General features: G+C 34.6%; 1 pseudogene; it reads left to right on the top strand.

The window, feature by feature from the left end:
* Positions 1–921: 921 nt before the first annotated feature.
* On the top strand, positions 922–1,453 carry LOC118924331 (NADH dehydrogenase (ubiquinone) complex I, assembly factor 6-like; annotated as a pseudogene).
* Positions 1,454–24,931: the final 23,478 nt, after the last annotated feature.

The raw sequence follows: 24,931 nt of genomic DNA, 5'->3' as shown, positions 1-24,931 counted from the left end.
CTACTCAGCCATAAGAAGTAAACAAATCCTACCATTTGCAACAACATGGATGGAGCTAGAGGGTATTATGATCAGTGAAATAAGCCAGGTGGAGAAAGACAAGTACCAAATGATTTCACTCATATGTGCAGTATAAGAGTAAAAGAAAACTGAAGGAACAAAACAGCAGCAGAAGCACCGATCCCAAGAATGGTCTATAGTTACCAAAGGGAAAGGGATTGGGGAGGACGGGTGGGAAGGGAGGGAGGGATAAGGGCGGGAAAAAAGAAAGGGGGCATTATGATTAGCATGTATAGTTTTGGGGGTGCACGGGGAGGGCTGTGCAACACAGAGAAGAGAAGTAGTGGTTTTACAGCATCTTACTATGTTGAAGGATAGTGACTGTGAACTTGGTGACAAGTAGTTATTTTACAGCATTTTACTATTTTGATGGGCAGTGACTGTGAATGGGGATATGGTGGGGACTTGGTGAAGGGGGGAGCCTAATTAACATAATGCCCTTCATGTAATTGTAGATTAATAATACCAAAATAAAAAATAAATAAATTAAAATAAATGTTCAAGCACACGGCAGCTCCCAGTGTCCGAGGAGTCTGGGCAGAGCATGGCCATGGCTTAGCTGACGGGATGCCTTGGGCACCGACTGTTACTACCTAAAGCTGCTTCAGAAATGAGATTTTGAAGGGTATTTATGTTCTCTTCTGTTCCTTGCAGAATCCAGAAGCTCTGCTCTTGCACTGAGGGCCTTTAATTGAAACTGGCTCAGGCTGGTTAAGGACTCGGTCTCTGAGAAAACAATTGGACTGATGTGAATGCAATTTTGGGAAAAAACTGTGGATGATATATACTGTGCAGTCCACTGCCGCAGCCCGTGGCCATTGAACTGTGGAAGGCTGTTAAAAGACATAACCTGACTAAAAGATGAAAATAATTGATGAAAGAGAAATATTTGAATGACAGAGCTTATTGTAATATCCAAGAACTAAAAAATTATGCTGAAAAAATGCAGAGTTATCTACTTTATTTAACACTGGAAGTACTGGGTGTAAAGGACCTTCGTGCATATCATGTTGCAAGTTATATTGGAAAAGCACAAGGCATTGTCACTTGCTTGAGAGTAATGCCCCATCATGGTAGCAGAAGGAGGGTGCTCCTTCCCATGGATGTTTCTATGCTGCATGGTGTTTCACAAGAGGATTTTCTATGGAAGAACAAAGATAAAAGAGTGAGGGATGTGATCTATGATGTTGCCAGCCAGGCCCACTTGCACCTAAACCGTGCTAGGTCCTTCCACAAAAGTGTTCCTGTGAAAGCATTTCCTGCTTTTCTTCAGGCAGTTGCCCTAGAAGACCATTTAAAGAATATTCAGCAAGTGGATTTTGACATATTCCACCCATCTTTACAGCAGAAGAATACATTACTTCCATTATTTTTGTATATTCTGTCAGAGTAAAAGATATTAAAATAATTTCATGGCAATGATAAAAAAAAAGAAAATGGTCAAAAAGTCAGTGACAAATATAGGTTTAAAAATGACAACAAAGATAGATACATTTTTATGTGGTAAATACCATAAGTATGTCAGTCAACAAAAATTTCCAGACTGGGAGAGAAAGGGATTACATAATCAAATAATGTAAAAGCATCCTGTCAAGAAGGATTTCCATAAACAGCAGAGCTGTAGTTTAGAAATGAATGAGAGATAAAGACATTCCCAAAAAAAAGCTGAGGATATTCATCACCACTACAGCTGCCTTGCAAGAAATGCTGAAGGCAGTTCTCTGAGTTGAAATAAAATGAATAGAATTATCATAAAATAAGAAGATAGGGTAAAATTCACTGGTAATGGCTAAAATATATTCAAAGAGAGATTCTCTAATACAGTAAAGATGCTACTTAAAACTTACATTTGCATCTCTAGGTCAAAAGTTAAAAACAAAACCAATAAATGTAACCATCATAAAAAAATCTGTTGGATACAAAATGTTGATAAGCATATAAATATTATAACATCCATTACATTATATGCGAGAGGGAGGAGAAATAAAAGCACAAAGACAAGAGGAATCATAAATATGGTGGTGTGAGAAGTGCAGAAACCTTCTCCCAAAATCACATAAAACACAGAAATATAGCAAATACAACTAATCCTGAAAGACTGAAGAACAGACAGCCTACATCTGGTGAGAAGAGAAGACCTCACAGAAAAGGGGAAGTAGCAAAGCTGTGATCCAGTGGCACCCATGTGCTCCCCCTACCCCAGCCCAAAAGCTGGAGGAAGAGGAATGGAGCAGAGAAAGAGTAGAAGCCCAGGACTGCTGAAAACACAGCCCTGGAGATCTTCTCCAGGAGCACAAACACACATGGCATGGTGCTCTGAAGGCTAGTGGGTTTTTTCTTTCCCATTACTTTATTTTGTTTTCTTCATGACATTTCATAATTTTGGAAATTCTTACCTTGTTATTTCATTTATTTACTCTCTACTTCCCCTCCTATAATTTAAGATCTAAGAGACAAGGGATCTTGTCTATCTTGTATATTAGTTGCTGTTCAATAAATTCTTGCTGGATGATTGAATGCATCAATGAACCAATAAACATGATTCCATTTTACTTTAAAATATCTCCAAAATAGGAAAACCTCTAAGTGACTAGTTGAACTAATCATAGGAAAGGTTTTTTTCCCCTCATATCTATCAAAAAATTCTCATCTTTCAGATAGTCTTTTCATTTTCTTGAAGACAGGAAGAATACTCAGAGAGACTGAGATTCCAGCTGCTTGTGGAGAACAGTAATGCACTACTGGCTGCCCTGGGACAAAAGAAAGGTGAGCACTTTGAAAGACTTCCCAGCAGCAAGAGGGGCACCAAATGGGCAAAGATTACACAGAGTTCACTGCTCAGGAGAAAGGACATGTGAAGAAAATCTTCCTGACACTCTCAGATCAGCAGGTTGAGAACTCTTAGGAGCTTCAGATATTCCATCCCCCTGGTTGGCAACACAGCCTGCTGTTCCTTCCTCCCAGCAGGCACCAGTGCTGCACATCTGCTGCCTATGCCATTGCACAAGGCCAGTGGGAGGGTGGCCCAGCCTATGGCAGCTACAGGGGCATAGCACAGATGCTTTTCCTGCATGCTTAGCCCACAAGACCTGGCAGTTGGAGACAGGTGTTACAGCCGAAGTTAGGAAAAAGCTCTCTACTGCCAGCAGGCACTGTCTCACCTCACCTGTGACCCCTGCCATTGTGGCAGGTGTTCAGCAACTCCAGTGAGTATAGCTTTTGGGCATTAGAGGGCACCTCCTACAAAAATCTATTATCCCTTAAGAAACACTATAAAGAAAATGAAGAGACAGAGGAATTTGATCCAAACAAAATTTCAAGAAGAACACCAGAAAGAAGGCTTAGTGAAACTGAATTTACTAATCTTCTTGATAAATATTTCAAAATAAAAGTCATAAACATACCCATAGAGCCAAAGAAAAATATTCAAGATATTTGGGAGGATTTCCACAAAGAGATAGAAAGTTTGAGAAATACAGTAGCTGAAATGAAATGTAAAATGGAGGGACTTAAAAGTAGATTAGGTGAGGTAGAGGAGATGTTAAACGAAACAGAACTTAGTAAAAAGGAAAACAAAGAAGCTAAGGAACAGAGAGAAGAAAGGATCTCTTCGAATGAAAGAACAATAAGAAAGCTGTGAGACCAACCCAAACAGAACAATATTTGAATTATAGGGGTATGAGAAGAAGAGATTAAAGAGATATAAAGTCTCTTTGAGGAAATAATTGCTGAAAACTTCTTCAATCTGGGGAAGGAAATAATGTCTCAGGTCATGGAAGTGCAGAGATCTCCCAACACAAGGGACCCTATGAAGACAACAACAGACATGTAATAATTAAAATGATAAAGATCAAGGACAAGGAGAGTATTGAAAACAGTCAGAGAGAGAGACAGATCACTTATAAAAGTTCTGCTGTAAAGATGGGTGGAATATGTCAAAAGGAAAAATCAGGCTACCAGCATACTTCTAAGCAGAAGCTTTACAGGCCAGAAGGGAGTTGTGAGATATATTTAATGCAATGAAACAGAAGGGCCTCCAACCAAGAATATTCTACCCAGAAAGATTATAATTTAAATTTGAAGGCATGAATAAACAATTTACAGATAATCAAAAGTTGAGGGAATTTAACACCCACAAACTCTCTACATTGTATCTTAAAGGGACTTCACAAGATGGAAATGCTCATAAGGGTAAACAGCGGTCACGAGAGAAAATAAAGCCACAGTAAAGTAAGTAGACCAATTAACTACTAAGCAAATACAAATTTAAATCAACTACTTGCAAAGTTAGTCAAGGGATACATAAAGTACACAGAATATGACACCTGGTTTAGAAAGAGTAGAGAAGAAAGAAAAATAAAAGGGAAAAAAGGACCTTTAGATTGTATTTGAAATACCATAGAAAGTTAGTTACGACAGACTGATAATAAGGAAGCTGCCACTGAACCATTGGTAACCATAGATCTAAAGCCTACAATGGCAATTGGTACATATCTACTGATAATCACCCTAACAATGTTAAAGATTGAATGCAACCATCAAAAGATGCAGAGTTACAGAATGGATAAAAAACAAGACTTGTCTATATGCTTCCTAAAAGAGGCTCACTTCAAACCCAAGATATACACAGACTAAAATTGAAGGCATGGAAAAAGTTCATGCAAATAATAGGAAGGTAAAATCAGGCGAAGCAGTATTTATATCAGACAAAATAGATTTCAAAACAAGGTAACAAGAGACAAAGAAGAACTTTCCATAATGATAAAGGGGTCAGTCCAACAAGAGGATATAATCATTATAAATATCTATTCATCCAATACAGGAGCACCTGAATATGTAAAACAAATACTAACAGAATTAAAGGGGGATATAGACTGCAATGCATTCATTTTAGGAGACTTCACCAAACCACACATTCCAAATGATAGATCAACCAGACAGAAAATTAATAAGGAAACAGAAGCACTGAACCATGCATTAGAACAGATGGACCTAACACACATCTACAGAAGAGTTGACTCAAAAGCATTAGGATACACATTCTTCTCAAATGTACATGGAATTTTTTCCAGAATAGATGAGATACTAGGTCACAAACTAGCTTCAGTAAATAAAAAAGGTTGAAACTGTGCCAACCAGCTACTCAGACCACAAAGGTATGAAACTTGAAATAAATTATGCAAATAAAACAAAAAAGCCCACAAACATATGGAGGCTTAACCACGTGCTCTTAAATGATCAAAGGATCAATGATCAAATAAATAGATAGGTCAAGCAATACAGGGAGACAAATAAAAACATCTCAATAACCCAAAACCTGTGTGATGCAATGAAGGCAGTTCTAAGAAGAAAATATTTTGCAATACAGGTTAACCTCAAGAAGGAAGAATCCCAAAAGTAAAGTCTAAACTCACAATTAATGAAACTAGAAAAAGAAGAACAAATGAGGCCAAACTAAACAGGAGGAGGGACATAATAAAGAAAGAGCAGAAATAAATATAATTGAAAAGAATAAAACAATAGAATCAAACCAGGAGTTTGTTCTTTGGGAAACTAAACAATAGATAAACCCCAACTCAGACTTATCAAAAAAAAAAAGGAGAGTGTACACACATAAAAAGAATCAGAAATGAGAAAGGAAGAAAATACAGATATCCCAGAAATACAAAAATTTCTTAGCGAATACTATGAAAAATTTTATGCTAACAAATTGGATAACCTAGAAGAAATGGACAACTTTCTAGCAAAATACAACGTTCCAAGACTGACCCAGGAAGAAGCAGAAAATAAACAAAACAACCAGCAATTAAGTAAAATTTCTAATAAAAAAACTACCTAAGAACAAAACCCTTGGACCAGATGGCTTCACCACTGAATTTTATCATACATTTAGAGAACACCTAATACCCATCCTCCTTAAAGTTTTACAATAAAGTAGAAGAGGGGGAAATACTTCCAAATTCATTCCAGGAGGCCAGCATCTAATACTGAAACTAAGGAAAGACACCACAAAAAAGAAAACTACAAACCAATATCCCTGATGAACATATATGTAAAAATACTGAACAAAATATTAGCAAACTGAATTTATAAATACACCAAGAAGATCATGATCAAGTGATAGTTATTCCAAGGATGCAAGGAGAGTCCAATATTTGAAAATCCATCAATATCATACACAACATCAACAAAAAGGATAAAAATCAAATGATCAACTCAATAGATGCTAGAAAAGCATTTGACAAAATTCAACATCCATTCATGATAAAAATTGTCAACAAAGTGGTTATAGAGGGCAAATACCTCAACATAGTAAGTACTGTATATGACAAATGCACAGCCCACATTATACTTAAGCTGAAAACTTTTCCACTAAGATTGGGAACAAGACAAAGATGCTCACTCTCACCACTTTAATTCAACAGAATACTTGGGATATTTGCCATGGCAATCAGACAATACAATGAGATAAAAGGCATCCGTATTGGAAAGGAAGAGGTTAAACTGTCAAAGTTTGCAGATGACATGGTAATTTACATAAAATACCCTAGGGAATCCACCAAAAAACTACTAGAACTAATTACTGAATTCAGCAAAGTTTCAGAATACAAAATTAATAAACAGAAATCTGTAGCATTCCTATATAATAATGATGAACTAGCAGAAAGAGAAATCAGGAAAATAATTCTATTTACAACTGCATCAAAAATAATAAACTACCTAAGAATAAACCTTATCAAGGAGTTGTAAGAACTATACCCTGAAAACTACAAGACACTCATGAGAGAAATTAAAGAAGACACCAGTAAATGGAAATATATCTCATGCTCATGGATAGGAATAATTAATATTGTCAAAATGGTCATTCTGACTAAAGCAATCTACAGATTCAATGTAATCCCAACCAAAATACCAACAGCATTCTTCAACGAACAAGAACAAACAGTTCTAAAATTCATGTTAAACTACAAAAGGCCTTGATAGCAAAGCAGTCCTGATAAGGAAGAATAAAGCTGGGGGGGATTATGTTCCCCGACTTCAAGTTCTAATACAAAGCCACAGTAACCAAAACAACTTGGTACTGGCAAAAGAGCAGATCCATAGATCAATGGAATAGAATAGAGTCCAGATATAAATCCACACATATATGGCCAATTAATATATGATAAAAGATCCACAGATATACAATGGGGAAATGACAGCCTCTTAAACAAATATTGTCAGAAATACTAGACAGCTACATGTAAGAGAATGAAACTCGATTATATTCTATACACAAATGTCAACTTGAAATGGATCAAAGTCATGAATGTAAGTAATGATACTGTAAAGCTCTTAAAAGAAAAGATAGGCAAAGTTCCCAAGAATAAAAACATGAGCAAAATTTTCCTGGACACATCTCCTCAGGAAAGGGAAACAAAAGCAAAAATGAACAAATGGGACTACATCAAACTACAAAGCTTCTGTACAGCAAAGGACACCATCAGTAGAACTAAAAGGCATCCCACAGTATGGGAGAATATATTAATAAATTATTCATCTGATAAGGGGTGTTCAAAAATTAGATAAAGAACTCATATGCCTCAAAAAGCAAAATCAATAACCCAATTAATAAATGGCTGGACAACCTGAAAAGACACTTCCAAAGCAGAAATAAAATGGTCAACAAACACCTGAAAAGATGCTCCACATCATCAATAACCAAGTTAATTCAAATTAAAACCACAGTGAGATAAGAACTTAACACCAGTTAGAATGGCCATAATCCAAAAGACAAGAAATAACAAATGCTTGTGAGGATGCAGAGAAATGGGAACCCTCCTACACTGTTGGTGAAATGTAAATTGGTGAAACCATTATGGAAAGCAGTATAGATATATAATATATAATACAGATAGTTTTTGATCACCAATTCTATTTCATTGCCAGTAACTGGTGTGTTAAGTTTTTGTTTCTTCCTGCATTAGTTTTGGAAGTTGATGATTTTCTTGAAAGTTCTCTATTTCTTCTAGATTGTCCAATTTATTGGCATATAATTTTTCATAGAAGTCTCTAATAACTCTTTGTATTTCCATGGTGTCTCCTGTGATTATCTCCTTCTTTTCTGATTTTGTTTATGAATGTTCACTCTTTTACTTGAAAGCCTGGCTAGGGGTTTATCAATTTTTCTTATTTTCTCCAAGAACCAGCTCCTGATTTCATTGATTTTTTTCTATTGTTTTATTCTTCTCTATTTTATTTATTTGTACTCTGATCTTCTACTAACTATCTCCTTCTACTAACCTTGGGTTTCATTTGTTCTTCTTTTTCTAATTTCTGTAATTGTGAGTGTATACTGTTTGGGATTTGTCTCATTTCTTGAGATAAGCCTGTATTGCTATGTCCCTCTCTCTCAGAACTGCCTTTGAAGCATACTACAGATTTTGGACTGTTGAGTTTTTATTTTCATTTGTCTCAATATATTGCTCAATCTCTGTTTTTATTTGGTCATTGATCCACTTATTATTTAGAAATATATTGCTTAGCCTTCATATGTTTGTAGGCTTTGTAGGCTTTTTGTTTTCTTTGTGTAATTAACTTTTTATTTCATACTGTTGTGGTCCCAGAAGCTGCTTGATAAAATTTCAATCTTTTAAATTCTTTGAGGCTCTTTCTGTGGCCTAGTATGTGATCTATTATGGAGAATATCCCATGGATGCTTGAGAAAAATGTGTATGCTGTTGCTTTTGGATGGAATGTACTGTAGATATCTGATACAATATATTGTTCAGACCCTCTGTTTCATTACTTATTTTCTGTCTTGTTGACTGGTCTACTGATGTGGGTGGTGTGTTAAAGTTTCCTATAACAAATGTGTTGCAGTCTATTTCCCCCTTTAATTCTCATAGTATTTGTTTTACATATTTAGTGCTCCTTTATTGAGTGTATAGATTTTTATAGTGGTTACATCCTCTTGTTAGACAGACCCATTTACCATTATGTAATGTCCCTCTTTGCCTCAGTGGACATAGATACTTTACAACATTTTGACATGTTTTCTTATAGAAACAGTATTCTTTTGTTAGAAAGGACTTTTTTCTGATAATTTTTCCATTTCTTCATCCTTCTTTTTATAGCAGTTGCATATCTAATATGTTCAGTTCATATTTCTGAACTTTGGGAAGTTGCATCTGGATTTCTGAATAGTGCATTTCCTCCTCACAATAATGTATTTGAAATTACATTCTGTGTTCCTTATGTGATTTGTGCAATATTTAAACACTTCCTACACATTGTATATTTGCAATTATTATTTTTACTTTTTGTAACTTTAATGAAAATTATAAAATATGAAAAATAGGTAACACAAGGACCTCAGGAAGAGGAAATACAAATTACATGAAATTAATCATTGATACAGAACACATATGTTAATCATGCTAGACTTTCAAAGCCAGTTATATGTAAGCACTAAACTATAGTTTAAAAATATAAATATCTGTAATTGAAATATAAAAGGGATTTTAAAGACCCCTAAACAATAACCTTTTTAATATAAAACTAAAGATATGTGTTCTATGGAAGCAGAAATTGGCATAAATCAACTATTTAGTATAGTCCACATATTGTGAATACTCACTTAGTGTATATGTCCATGTAAGTATAGGTGGAGATACATATTAAAGACCTAATATTTAACTTTTACTTATAAAAGTCATTTTGTGGACAAGTTGTATTTTATAATGGCTCATGGATAAGATTTCCACTTCAGATAATGAAATAATTCATTTGGTAGCTCAGCATCAGGGATTTCTTAGGAAACCTCTTGGAGATTTTGAGCTTAATGTTGACCTGTTTTGTTGATCATGCTCCCTTCTCCACAGTAAGTCTCATGAAATAAATACTTTCCCCCGAAATAGACCCAGGGGAAATTTATTGAAAATCTGTTGAATTTCCCAGGTCCCCTAACTACAGCCACCTATGTTGATCTCTCCTGTCTCACCCCTTCCTCTCTTGGGCACACTTGAAAATATGTTGAGACACATCACATCCTCAGAGCTGCTATCATTCACCTTTTTCTTAGAGAGATTTGAAGTGGCTCTACCCTCACTGAATGTGTAACTAAGCTTCCCCAGTCCTGAAGTAGTGTGAAGACTTCTACTCACTCCATGACATTAGATGAGAACAAATCTTCCTGGATGAAGAGAGTATATGAAGGCTGGAGATTTCAAGGCACATGTGAAGTCACTTTAATAAGGAATAGTCTCTTTATATCTCAGATTTTCAGAAGTTAATACACCATGACCATGTGAGAAACACTTCTCATTTTGGGGGGAAAAATATACTTCTTGTCTATGATAGAAAAAGGATTATATCTCTAACATATGATCCAATTAAATGATTAAGTGTGATACTTTCACCTTTAGATACACATAAGCTGATCTAAAATCTCTATTTTTCTAAAATTAATTTTATTTAAATTTAATTTTATTGAAAATTTCAAGTGTTTTGTCTCATATGCAGTTAAGATAAAAATTCTGGTGTTAAAAACAGACACTGTGTGCATAAGGGAAATCAGAGACATATACACATACATGCATAGCCACATGAACACATATGCACACAAATAGAAAAGTTGAATTAGGAATGTGGTATAGATAAAGTAATTTTATCAAATTATAATCTACTCATTGACATATAATAAGTAAATGAAATTTTTTTCAACCAAATATTAAAAACTTTAAACTAAAATAATAATATCTTCCCTTATATCCTACAGGTACTTGCAGTATTTGGTACTTCTGCCTACAAACATATACTGAAAAATCATATTCCAAAATAATTGATACAAATAAATTCTGACAATATTTTGAATTTAAATTATGAGAAATTTAGTGTGCATTACAAATTAGTGTTACAATTGAATATATAAGTGTTTCTTATTTATGCATAAATTAATCCTGCAGATCATTCTGCAAGCAAAAAGGTGAAATGGTACACAAGGTTTTGTCAATCATGATTGAAAAAATATTATAAGCAGTGGTTATCAAAATTATAATGCAGAAATAAATGGATTCCTTTTTCATTATCCATTTGTCCTTGGCTCTGTGTAACATAGAGGATTTGGAGAGACAAACTCACTCTTCCAGTAATCCCTTATAAATTATCTTCCAAATGTATTCACATCATATTTTGTAAATCTGTGTTTTACAATATCTCCTTTATAGAACTATACTTTATCCTTGCCAGAAAATGGGCAATTGTGAGGTCATTATACTAAAGAAATTATGTTATTGCATAGAATTATAACACAGTAACTAAAACACATTGCTTTTATATATAGATAACTCAGCATATCAATATGTCACCAAGATAGATGTCGGGTTCACAAACACGAGAACAGATTTTTCATTTCTGAACCCTCAGGTTCCCTGGATCAGGGAGTGCCAGACAGCAGTAAACCAGATGAAGTGGGAGTAGCTTAGCCTGGGAACATCCCAGCCATTATATTTGGCAAATTCTGCATCAACAGGAGAGTTTTAAGCCTTCAGATGTAGTACAGGGTTTTCTGAGGCACAATAGCTACATTGACTTGTCATACTGGGAAACTGAGTTACATTTTTTGATTTTTACAAACATGAAATACAGGTTTAGTTGGATTTGGAAATCTACAAATATACTCAGGGTGTACCAGAAATGTTTCCAGTCCTAATTATGTGGAGTTCATTCATAGAATGAGTCCATTTGTATTTGTTCACAGTTCACTAAACAATTTAGAGGTAAGGAATAATCTGCTGTGTTATATATCTGAGAACTATATCACAGAAATTAAACAAAGCCAAACTATGTGTTTCAACAATTGGTAGTGGCATTTTGATCATGAGTTGATCAGAAGGAAGGGTATTTTTTTTGACTCCTGGAATTCTGAGTTAGAATTATAATCATTCCATTTTAGACAGAAAGTTTCCCACAGGCTAGGAAATAGCTGAAACCTTGGGTGGTAGAACATTGCCATATAGACCCAGGCTGAAGTAAACAAATAATCTGGGAAGAAATTATTCTGAAAATGTATAATTATTATGTAATTGATAATAAATGCTTATTTAAAAGTCCTAGCAGAGTTTAGACAAGCCTCTGAGACAATATCCTCCTGTTTTTCCCCCTCACTCACCAATGTTTAAGTGCATCAGCTGCACATGAATATACACAACCTTTCGAACTAGTGAGAATGGCAGGAACTATTGAGATAAAGAATTTGGAAGTAATAAAATGGCATGGTATTATTTTCCAATTAATGTTGAGCTAATAAAACTAAACGTTTTATTGTTTTCTAAGCTAAATCTATTCCATACTTCTGGCCAGGAACTCTCTATGCAGGGTGTCTTTGCAGAAAACAGGCAGTCACAAAAGTCAAAGAAACCACTGTCCAGTCATATTTGTGCCATTTACTGGTTATGCCTATTTACACTGGGGTACAGCAAGTGTGCTGCCAACTTCTCTGTGACTTACTTCTTCATATGTGCAATTATAATCATATTGGGACTTCACTTTCTTGCTTGATGTGCAGATTAAAATTATTAATGAATGACAACTTCAATATCATCAACAGTTCAATGTTGATTACTATTGCCATTACCAAATCTTTTTTTATTGAAATTTTGTTGATATATACTCTTATTTTGGTTTCAAACATATGACACAGTTGTTCAACACATACCTATATTATTAAATCCTCAACCCCTCTAGTGCAGTTACTGTCTGTCAATGTAGAAAGATGTTACAGAACCATTGACCCTGTTGTTCCCCATTCTGTTCTTTCTTCCTAATCACCAACTTACATTATGATTGAAATTTTATACCTCTTTATCTCCTTCACCTATTTCATTCACCCACCTTAACACCTTTCCCATGGTAATTACTAGTCACCTCTCGGTGTCTATGAATCTACCATTATTTTGTTCCTTTTGTTTGTTTTGTGTCTAGGTTCCACATATAAGTATAATCATATGGTATTTTTATTTTTCCACCTGGCTTATTTCAGTCATCATAATACACTCTAGTTCTGACCATGTTGCTGCAAATGGCCGGACATCTTTATTTTTTGTGGCTGAATAATATTCCATTGTGTATATGTCCCACCTCTTCTAATCCATTCATCTACTGATGGACACTTATGTTGTTTCCAAATATTGGCCATTGCAAATAGTGCAGCAATAAACATAGGGTGCATATATCTTCTTGAATCAGGGATTTTGTTTTCTTCATGTAAATTCCTAGGAGTAGAATTACTGGGACAAATGATATTTCTATTTTTAGTGTTTTGAGGAACCTCCATAATGCTTTTCACAGTGGTTGCACCAATTTACATTCCCACTAACATTACAGGAGAGTTCCCATTTCTCAGCATCCTCACCAGCATTTGTTATTTGTCTTTTGGATAGTGGCCATCCTAACTGGTTGAGGTGATATATCATTGTTGTTTTAATTTGCATTTCCCAGATGATTAGCAATGTGGAGCATCTTTTCATGTACCTGTTGACCATTGGTATTTCTTCTTTGTAGAAGTGTTCAGGTGTTCCACCCATTTTTTAATCAGGTTATTTGTTTTTTGGACATTGAGGCATATGAGTTATTTGCATATTCTGGATGTTAATCCTTTATCAAATAAGTCATTTATGAATATATTCTCCCGTACTGTTGCATTACTTTTTGTACAGCTGATGATGCCCTTTGCTGTACTAAAGCATTTTAGTTTGATGTAGCCTCACTTGTTCATTTTTATTTTGTTTGCTTCTACAAAATTTTTCAAAAACTTTAAGGATATATAGTAATTCTGTGCCTACAACAGTCTTACTAGAAAATGAATGAAACACTTACACAGTGTTAAAGTAACTTGACAAACGTCCATAGCTAATAGGAACAAGAAGAATGCACACATCCAAACATTTTTGTTTTAGCAGCCTTGCTGTTAACCACTACAGTGAACTTTGAGACATAACACATAGTAAATAAACTTTAAGTATTTTAATATAATTGTTTTGTATAGTATCTGCTGATACATATTGAATTACCTTTTTCCAAATAATATATACTTACAATGCCTAAGCCACCTAATAAATTTCTATTGGACTCCACATTATAATCTCTTGCTAGCTAGTTGTAACACTAAGTCACCTGAAACACTAGATAAATGACACAAAGTAATTCACTCACTATATGGGAGAATCAATTGAAAAGTTTTTCTAATCCCTGGTTCTTTTTCCTATATTAAGTGGACTTTCAGAGTTCTCAGTATAAACCTATAAGAAATTCTCCTTTTTCCCAAATAAGCTGGCTAAAATTCATAAGTTCTTTAAAATATTTTATTACCTTCTTCACAAATCAAAAATGTCCTAAAAATTATCTGACATGTAAAATACGGGCATGGTTGTTCTGGCCTGACAAAAATATGTCCCACCATTTACCTTTATCAACCATTCATTTCAGAGGAGATCCTTCCTGAAACTTAAAAAAATTACTCATCACGTTAAATGACTTTTAACTGATCAGATACATATAATATGACTTTTCCATTTAAATTATTTTTAATTTTACATCCAGTGGTTTCAAAATGCATTCACATTTTTGTGCAACTGTACTCACTGTCCATTTCCAGAAATGTTTCATTTTACAAAATGGAAACTCTGTACAGAGGAAACAAGAACTCCAATTTGCTCCAATCCCTCACAATGACCACTTGCTGTCTGTCTATATATATTTTACTGCTCTATGAACAGAATCATATAGTGTTTGTCATTTTCTGGATTATTTAAATTAACATAATATAGACAAAGCTCACTCAGAGTTAAAGATAATGAATAAAACTATGTAACAAAAGTAAACAACTATGAACACTCAAGAGCAATTAAGTAAATTTCATGTATACCTTTGATTTTGTATGTTTCTTTGGTTTTCTGGAAAATGTTTTATAGAGATGAGATGGAGTTTCCTGTAAAAGCTGGAGAGAAATTTTGAACATTTCTTCCTCACTCTGATTTGGGCTACATAACATTGGTTAATTGATACAAATATAGTGAGAATATTAACACCACAGAAATTGGGAAATGCTACAAGATAAGCTCATCCTTTAATACCAGACATTCATTAAACATTTGTGAGCCCACCACTGTATCATAAAAATCAAAGCATGTCTGCAAATTGGATTACAAATGTTAATTTTTCTTGCTTTGAAACATAATCTTACATAACATAAACATTTATTTCTCATGTTCTTTTGAGGTATCATGGACAAGGAACAAGGCAAGGATATCCACTCTCACAACTTTTATTCACCATAGTACTGAAAGTCCTAGCCACAGCAACCAGACAAGGAAAAGAAGAAAAAGGAAGAAATAAAACTATCACTGTTGGTAGATTACACGATACTAGGGAAAGCCCTAAACACTCTACAAAAAATATTAGAACTAATAAATATATTCAGCAATGTCACAGGATACAAAATCAATATACAGAAATCTCTTGCCCTCCTATGTAAAAATAACAAACTAGCAGAACAAGAAATGAAGAAAATAATTTATTTTAGGATTGTATCAAATGGAATGAAATACCTAGGAATGAACCTAACCAAGTAGGTGAAAGACCTATGCTCTCAAAACTATGACAATGATGAAAGAAATTAAAGAAAATATAATCAAATAGAAAGATATTACCATGTAACAGATAAGAATTCAAATTGCAAAAATGTACACACTACCCAAAGCAATCTACAGATTCAATCCAATGCCCATTAAAATAACAATGGCATTTTCACAGAATTAGAGCAAACAATCCTCAAATTTGCATACAATTGCAAATGACCATGAATAGCCAGAGCAATATTGAACAAGAAGACCAAATCTGGGTGCAGTGTGTTTCCCGATTTCAAACTATATTACAGAGCTACAGTAATCAAAACAATATGGTGCTGGGATAAGAATAGATACAAAGAGCAGCAGGACAGAATAAAGAGCACAGAAATAAATGCACAACTATATGGTCAATTAATATAACAAGAGAAGCAAGAGTATATAATGAGTAGAGAGAGTCTCTTTAATAACTGGCACTGGGAAAACACGAGGGCTATATGCACAGCAATGAACCTGGATCAGTGAACCTGGATCACTGTCTTATAACTCAAAATGGATTAAAGACCTAAATGTAAGATCTGAAAATATAAAATTTCTAGAAGAAAACATAGGCAGTAAAGTCTTGATCAGCAATAGTAAATTTTTAAGATATATCTCCATAGGCAAGATAAATAAAACATATAAACAAGTGGGACTACATCAAACCAAAAGTCTTCTGCACAGCAAAGGACACCATCAACAAAACAAAAAGGCAATCTACTGTATGGGAGAATATATTTGCAAATGATATGTCTGAAGATAGGTAAATATCCAAACCTTATAAATATTTCATACAACTCAGCATCAAATATAAATAAATAAACAAACAAATAAATAACCCACTTTAAAACGGGCAGAAAACTTGATTTTTTTCCAAGGAAATGTACAGACAGCCAATGTTCACATAAAAAGATGTTCACCACTAATCATCAAGGAAATGCAAATCAAAATTACAATGAGATATCACCTCACAACAGTTAGAACAGCTGCTATCCAAATTATATGAAATAACAAGTGTTGTGGAGAAAAGGAAACTTACCTCTACTATTGGTGGGACTGTAAAATGTTCCAGCCACTTTAAAAAGCACTATGGAGATTCCTCAAAAACCTAAAAACAGAAACACTATATGACAAAATAATTTCATTTCTTGGAATTTACCCGAAGAAAACAAAATCACTGACTTGAAAAGATATACACACATGCATGCTTATTACAGCATTATTGACAATAGCCAAGTTATGAAAACACCCTATGTGTTCAGCAATAGATGAATGGATAAAGATGGGGTGGTACATATATCCATGGAATATTACTCAGCCATAAAAAATAATGAAATATTGCATTTGTAACAATGTGGATACAGCTAGAATGTATGCTAGGTGAAATAAGTCAAAGAAAGACAATACCATATGACTTCACTTACATGTGGAATCTTCAAACAAAGTGAATGAACAATGAAACAGACATAATAGTAATAGACAGAGACATCGAAACAGATGGTTTCGATGGGGTAAGGGGAAAATGGTAGGTGAAATGGATAAAGAGTCACAAAATTCCAATTTAAAAATGAATTATTCTTGTGGGTGAAAATGCATTTTAGGTAATATAATAAAAATATTGTAATAGAGTTTGAAATCAGTATGAATACTGACATAATTACACTTATGGTCAGCATTTGGTAATGTTGACAATTGTCAAATCACTATGTTGTACACTTGAAACCAACATTATATTTCATATTGATTATAGTTTAATGAAAACAATTATAATGCTATCAAAGTCCAATGAAAGCAATGGTAGCATTAATCTAAAAAAGCAAATTCAGATATAATAAGGATTGACTTCTGTGACAGAAAACAGGTATAATTTCCCGTGACTGTTGGTATAAGGGCTCAGGTGCTATGAAAGCCCTGTCACATCATCCAGGTTACCCTAGATGCCTGACACTGGAGAGTGTGGCTCTGCTCCTTTCTCGGGTGTATGATGACCCACATGATCCTATACTTATTCTGGGCCTCTGTGACCTGTGCATGGAGCAGACAATAAAATTGTCACTTGGTAAAGCCTGGAACTCAACCCAATGTTAAGTAGTATTTGCTGGATTTGATTATTTTCTTTCCTAAGCTCCTTGAGCTTTCTCTCAGTTTACAAAGCTGTCCTCCAACTTTCCTGAGCTCTTTTCCTATAGAAAATAATTCCTTCTAAGAGAAAAAAAGTGCTTCTTTCCAGTCCTTTCTCCATAACTTGAGCCTTTTTATAGATGTTACATTTCGGCTATGTAAAGGTCAAATTTCCACACACTTCGGTAAGTTAATTCTGGATTTCTAACAGGGTATTTCCTTCACAAACAATTTTTTTCTGAAGTTGTTATGTTATCCATGAGATTCAGGAATTATTCGATTTCTACACATTGCACATTTGCAATTATTATTTTTATTTTTCTAATTTTAAAGAGAAGTATTACAGTGTCAGTGGTAACATAAGAATAATTACATCTATTTCTGCAGGAGGAAATAATTTATTATTGCATGAAATAAATTCTCCCAGCAGAAAACACACGTTACTCTTGCTAGATTTTTAAAAGCAGTTGTCATAACTAATCACTAGATTCTAATTTAAAATATTAATAACTGTAATATAAATAAAGAGAAAAATTGTTAAGGAGTCCCTTGGCAATATATTTTCATTAAAAACCAAGGAAGGATGAACCATGATGTGGGAAATGAGCTTAAGTGTGTTCTTTAATATATTCCACATAGTATGGACATTCAATTAATGTATATGTCTGTGAAGGTAGACACATAATCACATATACATATAATTAATATTTATTACAAATAATTACATATATTAAAGACATACCATTTAACTTTTACTTATAAAAATTATTTTTCTAGCTACCAAATTATGTTTGATCACTCAAATTTGGTAGCCCAGCATCAGGGATTTTTGAGAAAATGTTCAGTTGCTCTGTTGAGCTTGTCACTTTCTCCCCAACCAGTATCAAAAAAAGAAATACTTTCCCCTTAAGAGACCTCTGGGTTTATTCTCAGTTTTAATTCCCCAGGTCCTCAGAATATACCCAACTCCCACTGGTCTCTCCTGTCCCACCTCTTCCCATCCTGGGTGTTCTTGTAAGGAGTTAGGGGACACACCACCACTTCATACATGTAACAATTCACCTTTTCCTTAGAGGGCCTTAAAGAGGTTCTTCTCTCAGTGAGAGGATAACAGTTCTCCCAGTTCCTGCTGGGATACAGCCTGCTACTAATTTCTATTACATTCGATGAGAACAAATCTTCCTGGATGAAGAGAATCTATGAAGACTGAAGAGTTCAAAACACATGTGTAATTCCTGTATTAAGGAAATAGTTTCTTTTATAGACCGGCTTTTCAGAGATAATCACACAATCGCCACGTAAGTAAAGCTGTTTGGAATTTTGGGAAGGGTGAAATTTTCCTTTTCTATATAAAAATATTATTTTTCTAACATATTATCCAATTAAATTACTGTATATATGTAGACACTAATTCAAAATAGCATTTCTTCTCATGAACTTCAGTATTATTAAATATTTCAGTTTTTTGGCCTCAGATACAATCAAAAAAGAAAAACCCCAGAGTTAAAAAAGACAGCTGTGAACATAAGTAAAAATCAGACAGACAAATATGAACCCAAATAAGGAAAATAGAATTAGGAATGTGGTATAGATAAAATCTAAAAATATAATGACTTCACAGAAATAGGATTTTTTCTGTCTAATATGTACCTAAATATAGCTAAAAGTTTTATAGTAATGTTAAAATCTAAATACATATATCATGTGGGACCTAATAACCTCTACACTTGTTAAGCCTATCCTCCAAATTGAAAAAAATAATTCTGACATTTACATTTGATTTGTCATAGTTGTGTACTTTTAAAATTAATGTTATTCATTCAAAATACATCCTGATCAGAAGTTTCTTTACACATAAATTAATCCCACATATCATTCAAAAGGCTAGAAAAGGAAATGATTCACAAGTTATCACCAATCATATTAAATAATTAGTAGAAGCAGTGTTTCTCAAAATTATAACACAAAATGAAATGGGTGTCTCTGTCATTATTCCTTTGTCCATGGCTTTTTCTGAAATAGAGGATTTATGGAGAACTCTGTCTACTTCATTCTTCCCTTACAAAAGAAACTATATCACAAACGTATACACATCTTAGGGCTTTATAAATATGTGTTTTACAGCATTATCCCCATTACATTACTATGCTTTACCCTTACCAGAAAATCGACAGTTGTGACCTTTTAGCACTTAAATTACTTTGATGTGTAGAGATGCAATATGTTGACTAACACAATGCTTTTATGTAGAGAGGCTTCAGCATTTCAACTACCACCAAGATAAGTGGTGTCCAGATTCCATGAAAATGAAAGCAGCATTTTCATGCCTCATACTCAGGTGCTCTGGATTGAGGAGTGTCAGACTTCAGGAGGCTGAGCAGGCCTGGGATGGCCAGACTGAGAAGAAGCCTGCCCACTACCTCTGGCAAATGCTGCCCATTTGGCCACAGTTAACAAAGCCCTTCGATGTACAAGAGTTTTTGCAACCACAGCAATGGATGACACTCTGACAGAGCTTATCGGAAGACTGAGTTATATTTGCTGTTTCATGAACATAAGCAATTCAGATTCATGTGGAATTTGGAAATGTATTAATATAGTTAGGCATTATCAGAGATGTTTACATCCCTGTCTTTGTGGACTGCATTTCATAGATGAACCCTTGGGTAAGTGTTTGGACTTTATAAAACCACTTAGAGATAAGGAAGAATTTCCTGTGTTATATCTCTGATAACTAAGGCATAGGGAATGAACAAAAGCCAGAAACTAAGACTTTCAATAATGGCTAATGGTGTTTAAGACGACCAGGAGAGAGTAGGAGGAAATGTACTTTTTGTTGAGGCCTATAATTTGAGTTAGATTTCTTTTACCATCCCTCCTACCTAGGACAGGAAGTTTCCTATATGTCATGAAACAGCTGAAACTGTAAGTGGTGGAACAATGACATCTAAGGTAAACAAATTTTCTGGGAAGAAAATATCCTGAAAATGTAGAACATAAATAGTATGTGATGTGTAATTAATTTTTATTTTAAAAACACAACTAGAAGAACTTAAACATGCCTGTAATTGAGACAATATTCTCTCCTCTCCTTAACTCACCAATATTTAAGGGCAGAAGCTACACACATATTAACAAACCCTGTCCGTCCCATGCAAAGGACAATAATTATAGCAATAAAGTTGTTAGCAGCAACCAGATGGCCCAATCCTGTGTTTCTATAATCAAACATATATGTTGGGCTAAATAAATAACTTTTTATTTAGGTCATACACACATTGCCTCCTGCCTGCCAAGAATTCTCTGTGCTGTGTGTTTTTGCAGAATGGAAGCCAAATGAGACACTTTCCAGTATTATCTCTGCCATTTACATGCTATGCCCCACGACACTGGGGGAGGTCAGGGAGCAGATGACTTCTCTTTGTATTACTATCCTCAGCTGTGAAATGAGAGTGGTATTGGGACCTTGTTCAGTTTACAGAGATTAACATTAATAATAAATAAAATGTCAACATAACCAATTAACTGTTGGTGACTATCACAATTGCCAAAATCTTCCAGTTAATAAAGGTTTCTAGTAACTTCGTTACATTACTAGTTTAATGCCTACAACAGTCCTGTGACAAAGTGATGAAGCAGGCCCAAGGGTTTACGCAACCTGGCAAATGTCTACAGGTGGTGAGCAGCAATGAGGAAGTGCACACCCCACAGTTCTGGCTTCTGTAGCCTCGCTTTCAACCGCTATATATAATTTTCTGACGCGCAATAAATACTAAGCTAATGTTACCTGTTATGTATATCATTTAGTAGTTGTTTACAGTGAATGTTTACTTTGTGGCAAATACTGTGTACAGAGTACTCCCATTGCTCAATAAATTTCCACAGGAGTCCATTTATAATCTATTGTTAATCAATTGTAAAACTTACTCACTTAGAATATTCACAGAGTTTCACAAAGTAATTCACACAGTTCATGACAGACTTAGATTGAAAACCAAAATGTTTCTAATCTCTGGTCCTTGCCCTTTCTTCTACATTACACTGACTCTCAGATTCCTTATTATAAACCCATAAATAATTCCTTCTTATCTCCAGTGAATGGCTAAAAATCAGAATTTCATGAAATTAGTATCTTTTGAACAAAAAAGTGTTCTGGTAATGGGCATAGTTTCCTGGCCATTAAGTTAAAAGATATCTTACAAATTATATATAAATTTAATATTTCATTCATTTCAGAGCGATATTGCTGAAAGTTCGAAGACTTTTATGACGGAAAAACAAATTAAAGCCACAATGAGCTATCACCTCACACCTGTTGGAATAGTCAACATAGAAAAGATTAAGAACAAAAAATCCTGGCGAGGATGTGGAGAAAGGGGAACCCTCCTACACTGGAGGTGGAAATGTAAACTAGATCAACCACTGTGGAAACCAATATGGAGGTTCCTCAAAAAACTAAAAATAGAAATACCATTTGACCTGGGAATTCCACTCCTAGGAATTTACCCAAAGACTTTTAAATTACTTTTAAAAATGATAAAATGCATATACCATAAGAAATCTTAGCTATTTTAAGTGTTTTTATATGCTAGTGACTACATTCACATTGCTGTGCATCTTTCCACCATCCATCTCCAAAGCTGTTGCATACTGAAAAATTGAAATTCTAACCCAGTGAAACATAACTCCACATTCCATTCCCCCCAGACTTTGACAATCATCATGTATTTACTGTCTATATGAACTTAATGCAGGTACCATATTTTAATGCAATCACAGTTTTTATAATTTTCTGACCAGATTATTTTGATGGACTCAAGACTCACTCATCTTCAAAGGTAATAAAACCAAGAAGCAAAATTAAATAACTATGAACAATTAAATAACTTTCCAGGAATACCTTGGTCTTTTGCTTCGTGGAGGTGTAGTTTGAGCATAACTTACTATGTGTTAGTGGATATCACATTGGTAATTTGATAAAGCCATAATTGAGAACACATCACAGAAATTTGCAAATGTTGAAAGATCAGCTCATTCATCCATTACAGAAATCGTTACACATACATGAGCCAGTCACAATAATACAACACAAATAGATCAGTACAACTGGGAATTTGAATGATTAATTTTCTTGCTTAGACATACAACATAATACCATAATTTTGAAAGAACCTACTCCATGTATTTATTATTTCTTATTTTTGAGGTATAGCAAAAGATAAAAATTGTATATATTTAAAAGGTTTCAACTTTATATATAGGTATATATATATATACTTTATATATATACAAGTATAAATACACACACATACAATTTTTGAGAATATGACCACAGGTAAGATAATTAACATATCCATCAGCACAGGTAGGTACCATATTCTTTTATTTCTGTGTGTTGATTACAGTACACAGCTCACTCTTTGGAACATGCCATTGGATGATGATCAACCACACAGGCGTCACTGAGTTTCTCCTTCTGGCATTTTCTGAGGACTCAAAGCTTCAAACTCTACATGGTACCCTGTTCCTCATGGCTTACCTGGCAGCCCTGTTAGGAAATGGACTCATCATTATCCTTTTTACTTGGGATCCTCAGCTTCACACATCCATGTACTTCTTCCTGAAGAACCTTTCATTCATAGATCTCTGCTACGTCTCTGTCACTGTTCCCAAATTTGTTTTCAACTCCCTAATGAGCAGGAATAGGATATCCTTCCTTGGATGTGTTTTCCAAGTGTTTTTTTTCACGTGTTTTGGTTCTGCTGAAATAGCCATCCTCACAGTGATGTCCTATGACCGCTATGTGGCCATCTGCCACCCACTGCACTATGAGACCATCATGAACAAGGGGGCCTGTGGGTGGATGGTGGTGGCTTCATTCATCAGTGGGGGGGTCTCTGGGGCCATGCACACGGCAGTGACATTTTCCACTAATTTTACTTCCAACAAAATGCATCACTTTTTTTGTGATATCCCTCAGATTATTTTAATCTCAGACTCCAAAATGAACATTAGTGAAGCAACAGTGACTGCATTTGGCACAAGTATCTCACTGGCTTGTTTCTTCTTTATTTTCTTTTCTTATATACACATCTTCTCTGCTCTCTTCAGAATCTCCTCCCTGGAGGGCAAGTACAAAGCCCTCTCCACCTGCCTCCCTCATGTGGTCGTTGTGACTTTGCTTATTTCCACAGGTGCCTTGGCCTACCTGAAGCCAGCCTCTGAGTTGAGGTCAGACCTAGATATGATTTTGTCTATATTTTACACAGTGGTGCCTCCATCATTGAATCCCATTATTTACAGCCTTAGAAACAAGGACATAAAATTGAGTCTGGGGAAAGTCCTTGGAATTTTAGAATTTAAGTCTAATTAATTATATTTGTATAGTTTAGGGAGTGGTTGCACTTTAATTGTAAGCACATATTTCAACTTCATCATTCATATAATGGAATGTATCTCTATATTAATGTCCTATTTTAACCATTTTGGATTAGTGATGGATCCATCATTGCATGATGTGCTTTAGTAATATGGAAAATATAAAACCTGAGATATTAGTGGAAGACTATTGTTGTGCTTTTTTGGGTAGTGCCTAATAACTTTTTTAGAAATATTAAGAAATACAATTTTTTAATTGATTCATTTCATCATTTCTTAGGTGCACCAAAATTATAGGATAAAATACTTGCAAGAATTAGGGCATGTAAGGATTGCAGAGCTTCCAGTAGAAGAAAAGTAGCTGAACATAGTAAAAATTGGAAAAGACAGAGATTTGGTTTTTAAAAAAGTGCCATATCAGGTCTGGATGGTTTAAAAACTATTTTACATGGACCGTCCACCTTGGAGCTGCTCCTGGCCAGGGCATCCAAGGTGAGGTGCCTGCTTTGCTACTTAAATCTATGACAGACACTGATGAAGACAGGAGGAGGGGGAGATCCCTCCTGAAAGGGCGCTGAAAAAGGCACGGTCTCAACCTGAGCTCAGAAGTACATATCCAAACCCTCATGCTGAAAACCCTGGGGAATATTATAATCCTTTTGATCCTAATTATACAGCCCAATTAGGCCTGTGGTCACAAAGAAAACAGTTATAGATTATAACCATGG

The sequence above is a fragment of the Manis pentadactyla genome, chromosome 13 (genome assembly GCF_030020395.1).
Source record: "Manis pentadactyla isolate mManPen7 chromosome 13, mManPen7.hap1, whole genome shotgun sequence".
In the NCBI taxonomy this organism is placed as follows: domain Eukaryota; kingdom Metazoa; phylum Chordata; class Mammalia; order Pholidota; family Manidae; genus Manis; species Manis pentadactyla.
Note: the sequence above shows the minus strand (reverse complement) of the source record. Positions and strands in the feature narration are given on the sequence as shown.